The following is a 12,824-nucleotide window of genomic DNA, read 5'->3' as shown; positions in this document are numbered from 1 at the left end:
CCGCGCACACAGCTGAAGAATAGATTTAAAGGGCCCACGACAGGAAATGTCGAGGCTCCCTTCTGATGCTGCTTCCTCTTCCAGGGGTTTAAAGGCAAGGTCTGCCTCTCAGACCTTGCCTTGGTATTGAGGTTCCTGCCTGCGTGTGTTCCTGGCTCTTGGTTCTTCGTCCCGCTCTTCTTCCCCTGCTCTGTGGATTGATTCTTGGCTCCTGACCTCTGGACTGGTGGACGTGTCTTCTCTTGGCTTGATCCTGGTATGGTGTTGGACCTTTCTCCTGGCTTGATACTGGTATGGCATTGGACCCTTCTCCTGGCTTGACCCCGGTATGGCTCTGGACCCTTCTTCGGCTTTGACCCTGGACTGGACTCGGACCCCGCTCGTATATTGATTCTCGGACCGGCTTTGGACTCTTCTTCGACTCCGTTCTCAGACTGTCGCGAACTGCTGAAGGCGCCAGCCGTCTGGAACCCACGACCTGCAGGAGGCGCCTGCATCCAGACCTTCTACAGTCTTCAGAGGAGTCGCCTAAGTCCCAGCGGCCGGACCCCTACGGGCTCCACCTGGGGGGGTCGCGTGCTTCCAGGGTGAAGTCTTCTAGCAAGTCTCTACAGTCCAAGAGGCCTCGCCCTTCGACGGTAGCCATCTACCTCGAAACAATGGTCCACTAACATAACCATTCGTGCATCCCCTAATTAATGCACAGGTCGGGCTTTTAAAATTCTCCTTTGAGGTCAGTACAAAATAAGGTCATGAAGCCAAAAATATTTGCACACACTTGAGTCGCCACACAGCCTTACTTGAATCTCTTCAAATGTACTTGCATACTTCAAGTCTATAGGAATTAATGAGGAAAATGATTTAATAAAATAGAAATCTATATTACATAGCAAACAATATGTTTATATTTACACATAAAAGTTTCAGAGAGAGTTTTATACACATTTTGATATTTTCTCAATCCCGAGGAAGAAGAAGAGAGGAGGCAGCTTACTCCTAGCTGTAAAAAAAGACCTCCAACTTTTGTCCCATAAATGTGACATCCCTCATCAATACGAAATAGGTTTCTTCAAATCAAAATCACTCCAACTGTGTCTTATCTATACCCCCCTGGTCTACTAGAGAAAGATTCATCACCACTTATTGAATTCTTTGCAAACTCACTATCACCTGACCTACCCACTATCCTCCTAGGAGATTTTAATTTACACGTGGATACAACACCACAATCACCTGCCTGTGAAGCTTTCCTGTCTTCACTTGAAGCTATGGGCTTCCAACAGATAGTAAACTCCCCCACACACAAAGCTGGCCACACCCTTGACCTGATTTTTATCAACTCCCCCATCAGCGTGAACAGTCCTCCTTTATGTACGGCAGTACCATGGTCTGATCACTCCTTGATCAAGACCAAACTATCACTTCCCCAGAGCTCCTTGTCCACGCCCCGTCAGCCCATATCTTTCAAATTTCGCAAATCCTGCGATGTAGAGACCATCACGCTAGCATGCTCAGACATAGACAAACAAATTGACCTATCATCCCCAGATAATGCATTCTCCTCCTGGGTTAACCTTACACTCAGCATTGCCAATGAACATTGCCCCCTAATAACAAAAACTATCAACCCCAACCAAAAAAATAGGAAACCATGGTACACGCCTTTCCTCAGAAATCTCAAAATCCAACTCAGAGCTTCGGAAAGGTCATGGCGCAAACACCAATCCCCCGCAACCAAAACTCTCTACTATCAACGCATGCATGAATATAGAAATTCCATCCTACATTCTAAACGGGAATACTACGCCAAAAAAATAAATGGTCTGCAATACAACCCCAAGGCTCTTTTCACTATGGTCGCTGACCTGACTTCTCCCATACACACACAACAACTAGCTAACTCCTCTACAAATCGGTGCAACGAATTAGCTCAATTTTTTAAAAACAAGGTGTCATCCATCACGGCACAGTTCTCGCACAACAACCTCAATATCTGTCTTCCCAATATCAACTCTCCAGTCTCCCTTTCCTCGTTTGAGTCCTCATCTTCCCTAGAAGTAGAGAACATACTTAAGAAAATGAAACCATCAACACATCCCTCTGAAACTATTCCCTCTAAACTCCTACTATCTATACACAATGTAATCGCCAAACCCATTTCAAATATTCTCAACTGTTCCCTAGAGCATGGCTTTGTCCCGAATTTTCTGAAACAAGCTATAGTTAAACCGCTACTCAAAAAATCCAACCTTGACCCCACCACTCTTTCTAATTACAGACCGGTATCCAACCTACCCCTCCTAGCTAAAGTTCTTGAGAAGCTGGTGAACTCACGCCTATCCGATCACCTTGAACAGAACAACATCCTCCCTCCTACCCAATATGGTTTCAGGAAGCATTTAAGTACTGAAACATTGCTCCTCTCCCTACACGATACCCTTATCAAAGGAACCGACTCCGGATCCTCCTACCTTATTGCATTACTTGACATCTCGGCTGCGTTTGACACAGTCAATCACGATGTCCTACTCAACATACTCAGAAATATTGGGATCACTGGCAAGGCCATTGATTGGATTCAATCTTATCTCCAAAATCGCACTTTCACTGTCACAATGGACAACAATGAATCTGATCCCATCAGTCTTCCACAAGGTGTTCCCCAAGGTTCCTCACTCTCATCCACGCTATTTAATATATACATGCTTCCCCTTACCACGCTTCCCCTTACCACGCTTCTCACGCTTCTCACTAACCTGCACATCAAGCATTTTATTTATGCTGACGATGTGCAAATCATCTTCCCTTTCTCTGACACCATCCAAACTGCTTTACACAGCTGGGAATCCTGTCTTTCCTCCATCAACCAACTCCTAAAGGACATGCACCTAGCTCTTAATTCCAACAAGACTGAGCTATTAATCATATCTAATAGGCAACCGATCCCAGACATCCCTCCTGCTTACTCAGCTACCAACTTCCCATCGCACACTCGCAACTTAGGAGTTATTATTGATAATCACCTCTCATTTAAACCATTCATCAAATCCATCATAAAAGACTGCTATTTTAAACTCCATACAATAAAGAAACTCAGACCCCTACTACACTTCAATGATTTCCGTACAGTCCTCCAAGCTATTATTTTATCGAAGATTGACTATTGTAATGCGCTCTTACTTGGCATTCCTGCAACACACACTAAGCCACTTCAACTCTTACAAAATGCCGCCGCTCGGATATTGTCAAACACAAAGAAAAGAGATCACATCACCCCCACACTTATTGAACTACACTGGCTCCCTATACAGTCACGAATTCTTTATAAAACACTCTCGATCATACATAAGAGTCTAGTAAATTCCAACCTCAACTGGCTTAACCCCCCCCCCCCCCCTCTTACCTCGTACCTCCAAGAGACCTACACGCCCAGCCCTCCAAGGAACACTCCATGCCCAATCTATTAAATCTTTTAAACTCTCCTCCACTATTAACAGAGCCTTTTCTCTTGCCGGCCCCACCATATGGAACTCACTGCCCCATGATATCCGCATAGAGACCTATACCCCCACTTTCAAAAAGAAACTTAAAACCTGGCTCTTTCAGCAAGCCTACTCCATCTCACCCCCTATTACATAAAACCCCCCTATGAATGTTATACTGATATCTTGGTATGAACGCCTTTATGTCTGCTGATTTTGTACTTTGCACTATCATGTATATAGTTATAGTTATATTCCATAGCATCTACCCATTGATGCCTGTTATATGTAAGGGCTCCTCCCATAAATTATTTATATGTTGCCTAGTTCATCATATTATATTATGTTATCTGTTATATGTACGGGCACTGCCCAATGGTTTTTTGTTCACTGTGAACCGATACGATGTGCGAACGGATATCGGTATAAAAGAAATGTTAAATAAATAAATAAATTTTATTTAGAGGGATAGTCATGTTAGTCTGTTATAGCAAAAATAACAAGAGGCAGGTGGCACCTAATAAACTAACCAATTTACTGAAGCATGAGCTTTCAAGGACAGAGTTCACTTCATTAGATGCATGAAGTGAAGTGTACTCTGTCCTCGAAAGCTCATGCCTCAGTGAATTGGTTAGTCTATAAGGTTCCACCTACCTTATGTCATTTTTTATACACATTTTGGAAGATTAACATATATAAAGATGAGATTACTGTTTTATCCTAATTAAATACTTTATTTATGTATTTATTTAAAATTTATAAAAGTTAAACCATGTTAAGTGGATTAAATAAATAAACAATAAATAAAACAAATACAAATAAATAACAAATAACAAACAATGCATCTCTGCATTCCGCTAATATAGTATATTACTTAATGGGTAACTACAATATATGACTACAATGCACAAATGCGAGCTATGCAAATTCAAACCTACTTTTAAGAATTTAGATGAATTATTATCGCATGATTCAATCTGTGTAAGATGAACCTACCACATGAAGTTATTGTTATTATTTATTATTATTTGATTATGTTGCGTTTGATGGTCCAAGGGCCTACCTTGTGGACCATCACACTTACCTTTATTGCCGAGCCCAGTGGGGAGAGCACTGTTGGTAGAGAAAGTTGCTTCAGTTTTCCTGACTGTGTTCCTGGGTTTAACTCTTTGGTTCCTGGTCTTCATCTCCTCAGTTCCTGGTCTCCTGCATTCCCACTCCAGTGGTTCTTGTCTTCATCTTGTGGTCAGTCTTCAGTTCTTCTTTCATCGCTTGCCCATCCTAGCTGCTTCTTGCCTCCCTACCTACCTATCCATCCCATCTTTCCTTAGACAGATCTCCAGTTCTGATATTCTTCAACAACATGCATACTTTTGTCTGCAGACTAGAGGCATTCCCAGGGGCAGAGAATGGACAGACAGAAGAACTATGCTGGATATGAGCCTAATGCATGCTCTGAGCTCCTGGTCATAGTAAGGAAATTGGTGGAGTCCAGGGGAGAAGGAAGCACTGGGGTGGGGTACTGGGGTGGGTGGGAAAGAGGCAGAAGGTATCCTGTTGATGGGGACTATGTCTGACATAATAACTAGACTTTTGGTGAGAGGGAATAGGAAAGGAGAATTTTGGGGTCTGTAGACCCACAATGAAATTTACATTTTTGGGGGAAGGGATGGAAATCAGCAGACTGGGCCAACCTTGCTTTCACTGGGATCTCATGTAGGCTATATCCCATGAATAGATATTTACCTGGGTAAAATGGCCTGATTGAAAATCATCTTTTTCAAATGCGGAAAAATTATATTTTATTTCCATAGTGCGAAGATTTTTAGCTGCATTAAAAAAAGTGTTCTTGGTATGTTTAGGTCAGGAGAGGAAAACAGTGGGAAAACATTTGATTTTCAAATGTGCATGTCCTGTTTTGCCTGCCTTCCATCATCTACAAAAAGTACGCAGATGTTACTAAAGCATGGAGTTTATACTATCTAATTTGAAAAAGGAAACAAAGCAAGTAGTTTCTCTTTGAAAATCTCTAATGCCCATGAACTAAAAGCACCCAGGTAGAGTGTAACTATGTAGACTATTTGACAATTGTCTCCATAATCATGCAGGGGACTTATCCAGGAAGGATAACTTTAAAACGTGTGCATGCATGTCTATATTCTCATGTATGAGGGCTTGCACAAAACTGTTCCTGTATACATTATACAATGTTCACAGGTTATAAAATATATGTAAATGTACCCAGGTGCACATGCGGCTAAGTAGTGGCATTTATCTGGAGAAGAACTGAATTATCCAGCCAAATCTTAGATAAATTATATAGCTGGATAAATAGCACTTTTTGAAACTTATCTCGCTATCTGACTTTTCAGATAAGTAGCATTTTAAGACTTATCTGGCTAAATATTGGCTACATAAATAGAAACTTGTCTGGATAAGTGCCACTTCTTAGGTGGATAACTCAGAACTTTTATCTGGCTAAGGACAGCAAAGCCATTACTTAGCTAGATAAGTCACAATTTAGCCAGATAAATGTGTGCAACTGGTACACCTACTTACTTTTATGTCTAATTGATACGTGAGTAGATTTAACGTGTATTTTAGATGCATTTATCCCCCATAAGTTGGTGTTTACACGCATAAATCTAGAGGTTTTCTAACATGCACATGGCAATGAAATTTCAGTTTTACCAATTTGTCTACTAGCTTGCCCACTCCATCTAGAGATCTTCAAGACCTTCCTGGCTCTTCAGTCTGAAGTCCTCCCATTGACGCCTGCCTCTGGGCAGGTGTAGGTTGCGCACACGGGCCGAGTGCCGGCGCACGATCCCTGGGCCCAGCGGCAGTGGAGAAGCCTCTGGCCACGCCCCTGCCATGCCCCAGACCGCCCCGCCCATTTTTTCAAGGCCTGGGACTTACACATGTCCCGGGGCTTGCGTGCGTTGCCGGGCCTATGCAAAATAGGCTTGGCGCATGCAGGAGTGGGTTTTTAGGGTTACATGCATAATATATGCGCGTAACCCTTTTAAAATCCACCCTAGTGTGCACAAGAAATCTCAATATTATTTGCATTATAGTGGCTCAAAGTGTACATATTTGAACTTGGCTTACAAAAAGTTGCACAACAAGAACATTTTTGCGCACACAGGAGTAGATTTTCAAACCAGCATGCGGGCGTACATGTGCATGCGCTACCCGGTGCGCACACATGTATGCCCGATTTTATAACTTGCGCGCACAAGTTATAAAATCGGGGGTGAGCGCGCACAAGGGGGTGCACAATTGCACACCTTGCACACACCGAGCCCGTGCCGAGCCATGGTGCCTTCCCTCGTTCCCTACCCCCGCACCCCACCTTTTCTTCCCTTCCCCTACCTCCCCCGCTCTTTCCCCCTACCTTTTCTTCTTTTTTGTTTTGTTTTAAAACTTACTTCAGCCCTGGGGCTGAAGTAAGTTGCGCGTGCTGGCCGACTGAGAAGACGCGATCCCCGGCACAGCGGCAAATGGCCGCTGTGCCGGGAGCCTCTGATCCCACCCCGCCTCCCGGACCTTCCCACCTTGCCCCCTTCCCTGTCCCTTTTTGCAAGCCCCGGGACTTACACGCATCCTGGGGCTTTACGCGTGTAGCCGGGCCTTTTGAAAATAGGCCTGGCCCGTGTAACCTTTTGAAAATCTGCCCCACAGTTTTTAAAAAATTGAGGGAATATTGATGTGCAGTTCTATATATAGTTATCAAATCTTCCACTGTTTTTCTGGCTGTAGGAACTCAATGATGGCGGTACGTAACAACTTTCACAGCTAAAAGAGCGGACACAGCAGCAGAAAAGCTTTGATTAACTGCTACCATTTTATATTAAACATTTATAGCATTTTTCTCACCTTTTGCATGTACAGTGAACATGTCTGTTTGTGATTCTGACAAATGGCTCAGTAGCAGTGCTGCAGGTGACCCGGTTCTGCTCCTTGGACTATTTGGGGCTGAGGATGCTGCTGAGGTGCAGCCCATAGAGGGGAGGTAGTCCTAGTCATTGCTCAACAGTGATGCCTGCGGGCCTGGATAACTGGGTTCTATAGAAAGCCACAGAGCATAGCCCCTGGACAAGTATTGGCACTGGACTTCAGTCAAAGTCTTGACAATTGGCGCCACTAATCACAATTTTTAAACTTGTGCTAATTCAACCTTTATTTGTGTCTGTTACTATCTATCCATATAGACTGTATATTCTGGGCTAGACAGAAAGGTTTTTAAAAATGGTGGCAAGGGGAAATCTGAAGTGCCTGTAAATGAAGGTTGATGTTATCATAGTCCCCATAGATGCTAGTTTCTATAGGGCTAGAAACCCCGCAAGAGCAGGAAGAAATTGTAGGTCCAAAATATAAAGCAATTTAGGTAATAATCCTGGAAAGCAAAAAGAAGTCAGCATATCTGAGGACAAAGAACTGACTGGTGCAAGATGTGTCTCCTGTCGCCCTTCTGTAAGGAGCCATTATCCAGGTCGGAAAGACTTGTCAGCTCCTTCAATGCCACAGGCAAGATGTGAGGGTGATATGTGTAGGTCTTGAGGCGTACACATACAGTAACTGCTCACAGAGCCGAGAAAGGAGAATTCTAGTGGGCAAATCCTAGTCAAGGCACTCTCGCTGTCTCTCAGCTCTTCTAGATGCAATCTGGCATGACAAATGCTCCTTCTTGGAGATTAATGTTTTCTACAATATCAGTAAGAAGATGGTCACTTTCAGAGCCATAAACGTGTTCATCTAACATAAGTCCATTTTAGGTAGCGCCGGTTAGAAGAAAGTTACATCCCATTTCTTGCATTTCCTACATAGGCTGCCTGTCATTGCCTCCCATTATCCTATTATCTGTGACAGCTGTAAAAAGTAGTCTGAAATAGGGATTTTTGCTCTTTAAAAATAAGCCCCACTAACTCTGCATCAGCCCTTGGAAAGCATTGCTTACTTTGGAAATTTTTGAATGTCAGTAATAATGGAAACAGTTTCAAAGTTTTGGAGGGAAATTTTTCTATGAAAGTAGAATATGGAGCTTTTCTAATTTTTCCAAAGCAAGGCTTTTATAATAAGATGGACTTGCGCATGTCCTATATGCATGCACATCTCCCAATTTTGGTGCATGCCCAACTTTTAAAATTCACCATTATATATGCAAGTACAAATTACTTCTGCATGTATATGCTAATTTTAAACATTTTGAAAATTCACCTTATACGCAAACATTTTAAAATATACCTGCTTCCGTGTATAAATCAGAGTTTTTACGCTTCTTTGTTATTTATTTTGCATGTAAAATATATATGCATAAGTTTATAAAATAGGTAAAGAAAGCCCTTTCATTGGATTGCAAATAATTGCATTACTTAAACATATATGCTTACTTTCAGAGAAGAACTATACTTCTCTGAAAGTAATCATATATACTGCAGCAACACACTGCATAATTTATAAAATGCTAGGACCAGTCTCTGCGCACCCACTTACGTGTGCAAATTAAATACTGAAAATAGGTTTGAAAGTTGTAGCTTAATAGTCAAAAAAGCAGAACCTGATAACTTTAGGCTTCTAAGGGGGTCATTTTCAAAAGCGATCGCACACAATCACTAAATGGGGGCGGAGTCAGGGCAAAGTCGGCCCCAGAAGAGGAGGAGTCGAGGGCGACACCTGGGACGACTCTGCGGAGACATCGCTGGCGGTGAAAGGTAAGGACCCTTATTGCCGCCAGTTTTCAGTGCGAAAGCCGGCAGCCAGGGCACTGCAGTGGTGCGATGGTTGCCGGCTTTTGCAGGCCCGCCCCCCCGCTTCGCCCCCCCACCCCCCGTTACCACCGGATTTTCTAAGGTCTACAACTTTAGAAAATCCAGGCCTAAGTTAGGCGCTTACTTTCAGCTGAACTTAGGAGCTTTTCAGCTCAAAAATTCACATACATTTAGGATCCTAAAAATGAGGTCTGTTATTCATTTGCCTAGAGTTAGCCCCCTACATTAGGTGCCTAGTTCTGAACATCAGTGTTAGGCTCCTAATTTTGTTTCCCTACCCTAACTCTGCTCCCTTAGCCGCTCACTTTTTAGGATCCTATATTTAGGAGCTTAATTAATCTAAGACCCTAAATCTAGGAACTCAGCCCTAGTAAATTTTCTAAAGGGCCAATTTAGGAGCCTAACTAAAAGTTAGGAGCCTAAACTCTTTGAAAATTGGCCCCTAAACTTTTTTCCTGTTATCACAGAATGGGAAAAAAACATTTGAAAACCAAGCCCTCAGTCTTTGCAGGTTGATCTTTAAGCAAACTGAATAGCATTAATGAAGTGTCTATGATGGACTTTTATCTCACGTCTTTCAAATATCTTTATTCAGGCCATTAGAAAAATATTTTGTTTTAATGAATATTCCCTTTCTGCTTTTACAACAGTTGATGTTTGGGCGGGGTTTTCCAATTATTAATCCACCAAATATTACATTTGTTGTAGGTGATTCGGGCCCTGAACAAATGTTTTCTGCTAGAGGTCGCCTGTTAAGCAAAAAATATTTTGAAGCTGCGAAGGTCTAAATCCAGAATCTAATGTTAAATAGCAAATCAGTCTTTGAGGGGTGGGGTTTGTTCTCACCAAGTTTTACTGGTGGCTTCTTTCTTTTCCATTTCTCTCTTCTTTTCAAACTCATCAGTTATCATTAGCAATTGGTTGAAGGTTCTCCATTTTTCTGAAAACAGCCCCTTGGACTTACGTGCTCAAAAGCCTAATAGCAACACTTAAGAGGCAAAGGCCATGTATCTAAAAAAATACCACAACATTTCACAAAGGAGTTTTAAGAGTTCCATCTGAATAGCGCCTTCTTTGTGAAATGTCTTCATAGATCATCAAAGCAAGTAAGCTTCTCATCTTTTGCAGCAATTACTGAACATTGTCATGGAAACCTTATTAATAGCAGTTTTTTAACTTTTTAACTTTTTTTTTTTTACTACTGAAGGTAAAATTTAAATAAATGCAGTTAAACCAATGCATTTAAAAAATATTTCCCAGTATATGTGTCTGAACTTAGTATGAATCTACAGAAATAAATAAATAAACTAAATACTAATTTGTGGCTTTAGATCTATATAATTATATTCAGTCTTCTTGGAAATTCCAAAAGTAGGTTTGCAAAGTATATTGCTTTGATGAGACTTTGGGTCTGCTTGCATTTTATGAAGTAACAACTAAATATTAATGAGAGAAAATATACAACTCAAAAAGGCTTCGTAGCTGTTTTGGTCCCCTGTTAAAAATAAAACAAAACAGATTAAATGATGAATTTAATTGGTAGCATAAGGGATCAATTCTCCCCTTCCCCCAGCCCCTTATGATCAGCAATTATTTACCATATCAGTTTAATAAAAATACATAGATATGAGAAGTTGAAATATCCTACTATGAGCGCTGTGACACTACAACACAAAAAATGCTGAATTAAGTATTTGAGAGAGGATACCAGACACAGAGGAGTGATTATATAAAATCAGCTATACCATGCAGTATCAATCATTTACCACCTCTCAAATGTGCTTTCGAAAAGAGATTTTTTAAATCTTTTTTTTTTTTTTTGTATGTTTCATCAACTTTTTTTTTAAATATAACAGGTAATTCCTAAAGGAAAAGGAGGAGAACAGATAAAACCTTGTTGATCCCAAAACCTTCCCCACACTATCAAATGGTCCAAGGTTCAGCTGTAAATATCTTCCTCTCTTCATGCCATGTTGCAAAGGCAGCTCCCAATGTTCTGGGCATCGTCCGGTGTTTGAGCAATGCCTGCCTCAGAGGAGCAGTCTAGAAAGAATGAAGTGCTCTGTGCCAATAGAACACCAGAGAATATGAATACGAATATTCTAGTCATTTATTTATTCGATATATAAACTGCCTGTACTGAAAGGCTAAAAGGCAATGTACAATAAAACATAAACACTAGATGCATAACAGACAACAACATAATTAACAGTGAAATTATACAAAAGCTTTTAAATATAACCAAGTTTTACATTGCTTCCAGAATGCAGTGTAGTCAGCTAGCAGTCTAAAATTCAGTGGTAAAGCATTCCATGAAATAGGGCCAGCATATGAAAACACTCTTTGCTTTGTTTCTGCTAATCTTGTTTTAGAAATAGTGAGCAATGCTTGCTGTGAGGAGCAAAAAGCTCAGTTGGGCCAGTAACAAGAGATAGTCTTTGATAAGTGTTTTGGTGCACGATTATGAAAAACATTGGGACGGTAACTTTAAAACATGCATGATAGCACCGATGAGCTCTTGTACATAGGCATACATACACAATGAGGCCTATTTTGTATCTTGTGCACACACCTTACAAAATACATGCAAGTCCACCTTGTTGTTCGTCATGCACATATGCATATACATCTGCACGCTCATGCTTCCATGAGGGCAGTACTTCCTGTTTTTCCCGGTCATACACAAACCGCAAAGATGCCTCCACCAGCATGGCAACCTAATTTCACCACCAGGGACATCACCCATTTGGCATCCCTGTGTTGCAGCATGAGAGACAGCTATTCCCCATTGCTGGTATGAGTCACAATATAAGGAGGAGCAGGCTGGCCTGGTGCATGGTGCATCAGGCCTTTAACAGGGGTGCCTTCCATCCACGTGAGATAAGTCTAATGTATGTATTGGTGGTTAGGTACAAAAGTGCATGGGTAGACACTAGCAGGGCCAGAAGTGGCCAATATATAGCACTAGATTACAGTAAATGTACATTAATGGATAATGTAAGCATTGTCCCTTCCATTAATGGAATTAATGTACATTTTTTGCCAATGTCATACATTGTTACAGAAAGAGTAGGCAAGATGTACAAGGAAGGACAGAAACCTATAGTCACAACTATTGTAAAGGCATCATGAAGAGATGCCACTTTCTCTGGGACAATACATCCATTCCATGGTGCTACTATAGGACAGCAAACCCAGGGCTTCCTTTTAGAAAGCATAGATTAGGGCCTGTTGCATGGTTCTTGGCATCCCACAAAATTACCCCCTCTATGGAAACAGCTACTCCTACTGGCTACACTGCACAGCAACCTTAATAGTGACCTGGGCACAAATCACCATCTCCCGCTGCTGTCCACTCCCATGGCATCTTCGAGGGACCTGAACCCCAGTGGTTCTAGCCCCGCCTACTAAATGTCATCTCCTGGGCGCTGGGCATTTAACCCAGGGTCAGACACCAGAGGACTGTTTCAACTGGCTCCTCTGTTCTTGCCATCTAACAATGGCACAAGTCACCATCTGCTGCTGCTCTCCACTCCCATGGCATCTTCAAGGGACCTGAAACCTAGTAGTG

The sequence above is a fragment of the Rhinatrema bivittatum genome, chromosome 3 (genome assembly GCF_901001135.1).
Source record: "Rhinatrema bivittatum chromosome 3, aRhiBiv1.1, whole genome shotgun sequence".
Lineage (NCBI taxonomy): Eukaryota > Metazoa > Chordata > Amphibia > Gymnophiona > Rhinatrematidae > Rhinatrema > Rhinatrema bivittatum.
This window is presented reverse-complemented; position numbering follows the sequence as displayed.